This window comes from Chenopodium quinoa, unplaced genomic scaffold (assembly GCF_001683475.1).
Source record: "Chenopodium quinoa cultivar QQ74 unplaced genomic scaffold, ASM168347v1, whole genome shotgun sequence".
NCBI classification, from domain to species: Eukaryota; Viridiplantae; Streptophyta; class Magnoliopsida; order Caryophyllales; family Amaranthaceae; genus Chenopodium; species Chenopodium quinoa.
In genome coordinates, this window is record NW_018745470.1 from 1,851,751 (window position 1) to 1,857,750 (window position 6,000).

At 30.9% G+C, this 6,000-nt stretch overlaps 1 protein-coding gene and 1 long non-coding RNA gene across 2 annotated transcripts in view; both read right to left on the reverse strand.

The window, feature by feature from the left end:
* The window catches only part of LOC110715149, an 82,921-nt gene extending 78,230 nt beyond the window's left edge, over positions 1-4,691 (reverse strand). Inside the window, exon 1 of the mRNA XM_021893720.1 lies at positions 4,637-4,691. The gene's annotated coding sequence lies outside the window, so the exon portion shown is untranslated. The remainder of the gene's footprint in view (positions 1-4,636) is intronic.
* A 2-nt stretch (positions 4,692-4,693) lies between these two features.
* On the reverse strand, positions 4,694-5,692 carry LOC110715039. Its single transcript, XR_002510195.1, has 3 exons — positions 5,664-5,692; positions 5,240-5,305; positions 4,694-4,738 (listed from the first exon to the last, which is right to left on the reverse strand). It is a non-coding gene; the product is annotated as an uncharacterized LOC110715039 (long non-coding RNA).
* Between the last annotated feature and the right edge of the window lie 308 nt (positions 5,693-6,000).

Consider the following 6,000-nt stretch of genomic DNA (forward strand, 5'->3'; position numbering starts at 1 on the left):
CCTTTAATTGTTTTAGGGGTCCAGAGTTCGACTCCCCTAATGTTTTTTTTTTAATTCTATTTTTTTGGGCTTTATGTCTAAAAAAAGATTGCTTACTGTAGGGCTAGGCTTATGTAGCTCTTTATTTTCATTTTACATACAGTTTTACCCACTTTAACTTGGTTTAATTTGAAAATACTCCCTCCATTAACAAACTTTATATTTGGACTACTTCCTCTAGCTATTAATTGAAATTCATCCCATTAATTTATGAGTAATATGTTTACTAATGCTTTACTATGACAATTATTTAGTTTTATCTATTAGTAAACAAAATTTATTCAATATTTAAATGTACTATATAAAAAATCTTATGTGATAATCTTTTTTCTTAAATACAACACAAAAGTTGATTGTAGTATTTTGATATATAAATTATTTTGTAAGAAATTAAATTCCATATTTAAAAAAAAATAAAAAATTCCATAGATAATTTAAAATATAATGGTTAAAAATTACTTCTACTCGATAATGTCAATGAAACGTTGATAATTGAAAATTAACGTTGAGACAATTATAACAAGCTAAATATCCATATCTATATGTTTAATCGTACGTGTAAAACACCAATATTAGTCAAAGTGATGTATGTGATAGTAAAAAAGTCAAAATGGGACACTTTATAAAAACGAAAGTAATATACTTATAAAAAATACATTATATAAAAAATTAACCTAGTTTGTTCGACTGAATTTTTTTTTTAAAGATCCAGTGCTACCCCTGACTTAAAATCCTGGATCCCCCATTAGACACAGGCAGGGAGAGAGTGTCGTAGCACACTTGTTAGCTTTGGTCATCATGGTGTGGGCAGCCCAAGGCCCAAGGGAGAGGGTTGGGTCATGGCAGGAGTAGTGTTGTAATACCCCGTATTTCTAATGTATTTTTATATATTATTTATTTAATTATAAAATATAATTTTGGGTCAAATTATTTTTATTATGGGATGTAAATAATACAAGGTTTAATTTTTGGGTTAATAAGTATTCAATCTGAATATAGTCCATCTTCATAATAAACCAATCATTCTATTTTTACATTTGGGCTACCTATTCTATTATTCAAGTCCACAATTTTTATAAAGCCCAAACCTACCTAAACAGCCCTACACTATAAATACTCATTCAATCTCCAAAATTTTGCCACCTAAAAGGTCAAATGGTAAGGTAAGCTATTTTCCCTTTTTCTTTCTTTTCTTTTTTTTCTTTTTTTCCTTTCTTTTTCTTTTTCCTCCTTTCTTTTCTTATTTTTCTTTCTCTTCTTATTTTTCCTCTTGTTTTCACGAGGAGTTCTCACAAGGAGAACTTGGTGATGGCGGCTGCCTCACCGGAACCACCGTCAGCAACCTGCCAACCAGCGACCCACCGCCGACAACCTGCCAACCAGCGACCCACAACTGGCAACCCACCAGCCGGCGACCACCTCTACCACCGTGGCTGCCCCTCCCTCTCTCTCTCTCCTTAGTTTTATTTTATTTATGCTTGTTAAATTGGTTGGGTTTAATTTTTATTGTTTGAAATCGATTAAATTAGTTTCAAAACTATGTTTTGATGTTTTAAACTAATATTTTCAGATTATTAATGTTGGTATAATTTTCAGATTTTATAATTTTAAAACCTAGGGTTTCAATTTATTTAAATTGGGATTTTGGGGATTCTTATGACTAATTAAATTAGGGATTTTGTTCCTATTTCATTTCTATTGATTGATTAAGCATAAAAGTGATGTTTTGAAGATTAAATATTGTAAATTTTAAATAATAAAGTGTTTAATTTTCAGATTTTATAAAGTATTAAATTAATTTGGGGGTTTTTAATATCCATTGATTTTGATTAATTAACCCAGTATAAAGATATGATTTTGATGATTTTTTAAAGAGTTTTTAACAAAGTAATGTTTTTGGAATTTTATTTAAAGTAGTAGAATTATGATTTTATTGAAAGGGTTTAATTACCTATTAAAGAAAAGTTTAATTAGGGGTTTAAAAATAATTTTCAGATTATTTTAAGTAGTCCAAAGTGAATTTAAGTTGCTGAAAATTGTGTATACAAGGGTAATTAATATAGTATTATTGTCCCTTTATGTAGGAGACTTGAATCGGGAATTGTTGTAGGGTAATCGGCTACTTTAAGGGCTTATTTGAGGTACGTTCGCATACTTAGCATAATTATATTGATGTAGTAGCATGCTAGTTTTGGAATGGAAATTATGATTTGGATATTATTGGTGATTGGATTATGAAACATGATTTATTTGTGATGGATTATTTAATGGAAAATAATAGTTTGGAAAATTATTTATGAACCACATATTTATTTGTGGTATGTTAGAGAGCATGTTTAATTAAACTAAATGTTTAATTTGGTTTGGAATATTGAAAAGAAATTTTATTATGGTTCATATAATTTTTATTGATGTTATAAGCATGAAGAAAGAGCTATATAAGTGTCTATGTATACAAGGAATAAATTGTATGTTGGTTCCTTAGTGCACTTAAGGTGTTTTTAACACCAAGGGATTGGATTATATTTGTGGCGCTTTATGCGTTTAAGGTGTCATTGGCACCGAGGTAGAATTAAATTAAAAAGGAAACATGAAATATTATGTGGTTACTAATTATTTAAGAATTAAATTGGTATATTTGATTGATTGAATAATTATCGTTGATTGAATGATTATGGTTTGAGAGTCATCACCAAATTTAATAATCTGTAAATAACGTAAAGTGAAAGAGATTACGCACCAAAACTCTTGGAACATATATACCTTGAGTATAAACATATGGGGGGAGTTATGTGACTTTATATTTGATCATAACTTCTACTGGAATACAAGACACTGTACATTCCTTTTATTATTATTATGCGCAGGAATTCCGCCACCTATGAGTGGTTTTAATGTTAGCACGGTTAGCTCCCGTGTTAGTAATCACATTTATTAGGGGAGGTTGAGGGGGAAATTCGTTCGATGCGTAATCAACGCTAAATAAATTATGTAGTTGTCTAGTTGAGAACACTAGTAGAAAAAGGCTTATTTGCGTCGCTCATTTATAGTGTATTTGCGTCGCTTCTATGAGCGACGCAACTGCTCGCGACGCAAATGACTTTTAAGTCATTTGCGTCGCTCCTAGGTGCGACGCAAATAAGAGTCATTTGCGTCGCTCCTTTGACGCAAATAACTTTTTTGATAAACTTATTTTTTGTCATTTGCGTCGCTCCTTTATAAATAAGCGACGCAAATGACTCTTCTTATAACCTTATTTTTTGTTATTTGCGTCACTCTTTAATAAAGGAGCGACGCAAATAACTCTTCTGATAAACTTATTTTTTGTTATTTGCGTCACTCTTTTATAAAGGAGCGACGCAAATAACTCTTCAAATAAACTTATTTTTTGTTATTTGCGTCACTCGTTTATAAAAGAGCGACGCAAATGACTTTTCTGATAAATATTTTTAGTTATGTGCGTCGCTCATTTATTAACAAGCGACGCAAATGACTCTTAAGATAAACTTTTTTGTTATTTGCGTCGCTCCTTTATAAACAAGCGACGCAAATAACTCTTCCAATAAACTTATGTTTTGTTATTTGCGTCACTTGTTTATATAGGAGTGACGCAAATGACTGAGTAGACAATACAAAATTGTTGTATTTGCGTCACTTGTTTTTTTAATGAGTGACACAAATGAGGTGAATTTTTTTTTTTAATTATAATATAATAATTGCCTTGTATATTTTTGTAGTACCTGTTTTCCTAGGTATAAAGTAATATGGTAACGCTAACATAATTGAAATTAAAATGCAATATTATTGAATAATGCAAATGTAAATTTCGGCAGAGTCTCCTTTGTAATTTGGCCTACACATAAAATTGGGAATGACGGCATTATATTAACAACCTGTCCAATAATTTACATCTCAATATCATAGACATTATACTCATCATCTCAACACCAATTAACCAAATTACGTCATTTCAAGCCTATAATCCAAAACAAGAATCAAACATGAGCTAAGTGGTAAATTTAAAGTTCAACATTACATATAAAATACTCTGCCCAAATATCTCGGATTTCATTTATCTCCTCCTCGGTGTACGGTGTAGTTCTTGAAAAATCCTATCAACACAACAAATATACAAGAGGAAAGTTTTAATTCAAGATTGTAGCTAACATCAAATTGTATTTATCAAACAAAAATGAAATATTTCACAACTCATACCTGAATAAGATCTTCACTGCTATGGTGATGTAATATATTTGTAAGTTGAATTAAATTGCTATACTTCAATTATTAAGAAACTAAAAGTTAGGGTAAGAAATTAAGGTAACCTGTCCCAAATGCCATGTCAATTTACTTCCCCTAGATTGTCCACTTAATGCCTTAAAACTTCGAAAAGCACTACACATTTGAAACCGGGGCCTATTCAAGACTTACTCCTAATGAGTAAGCCCTGAACGGGTATCTAAGCCAATGATGCAAGTATTATTGCAATTCCAATCAATTATATCACAATTAAAAATCTCATACAATTCACAATCATTATACCAATTAACTAGAACAAATTGGTTAATATTGCAAAGAATGGTTCAGATATATATACCACAAGTGAAGACAATCTCGTATGCGTACTACCGCCTTAATCGTTTGTCCACAACCAGAACCTTGAGCAACTTGTGGAATTCACTTCCGCATAATTAAGAATCTGCCATAAAAAATTACATATATTAAACCAACATAGTTGATTCAACTTAATCTACCATGTGACATAAAAGTTTTTATTCGGCATTGCTTATTAGCCAATCATGGTGTAAAACTTGAAGACCTGAAACGAGTGTTAAATGCTAGGTCCAACTTAATCTGCCATGTGAAATAAATGCTAGTTGTTATTTTGAAATTTTTTTTTAATTAAGGGTTGAACAAGGTGGTTGTTTAATGGATGGGATATTGATTTACAGTTTTTTTAACTTGATGACTGATTGAAGGTCACCTTAGCTAGGTCCAACGGATGGGAAGTACCTTTTTGTCGCCTAAAGTATGTGAAATTTTCAGTCCAATGAATTAACAACCTTATAACAGCTGCAAAGCTAATGTTTTATTACCATCAAAGTTAAAAACAACCTCTTTATACTTGAAAGTATCTCTTGACATTACCCAGTGGGCTGTGGCATTCTCATAACACAACAGATATAAGAAGACAACATACCAATGATCCAATAGCAACCAGGGCACGAAATTTTGAATCTAGATCAATACTCTCTGCTTCAGCAATCTGCAACCAGAGAATAAATCAAACTTTTTACTCAGCAAATAAAACTATAAAAGTAGCCCTTCTGCATTATTATACTTAAACAATTTGTAAGCTCAATCCAGGAGCATCGCAAATACTCCTCGATTTTAATTATCTTTTAAGTTTTCCAAATAGATTTAGTAATTGTTGGCCACTGTATTCAATCAAAATTTATTAATATATTCCTACATTCTCAAACATAAATGCAAAATGATCCCATTGAACAGTTGAATCTGAGCAAGCATTATAAGATTGCTATAGTTTTAATTGCATCAACACATAAGACAGAAACTTAATACAAAGGGAAGTTGAAAGGAACCAGAGGATTTTAGTATTTTACCTCAAGTGCAGCTGATAATACTTGTAATTTCCCTTCTTCATTTCTCTTTTCAATCAAGAGCACAGCAAAGCTAATACAATTACAATGGTCAGGCAACAAGATTTCATAGTATCACCACAGAAAATTGAACTTGAAGTGAACTCGCAATATATATTATAAAATTCAAATTTTATAAAACCATTGGACATGCATCAGCGAGTCCCAAAAAACACATATATAAACAAACATATTCGCCAAATGATCTGGATATCATAGTCCAACTTAAAATAATCTGAAATTCAATATGGATCATAAGTTTTCTGTATATTGTAAACAAAATATTTGACTGGTGTACTTA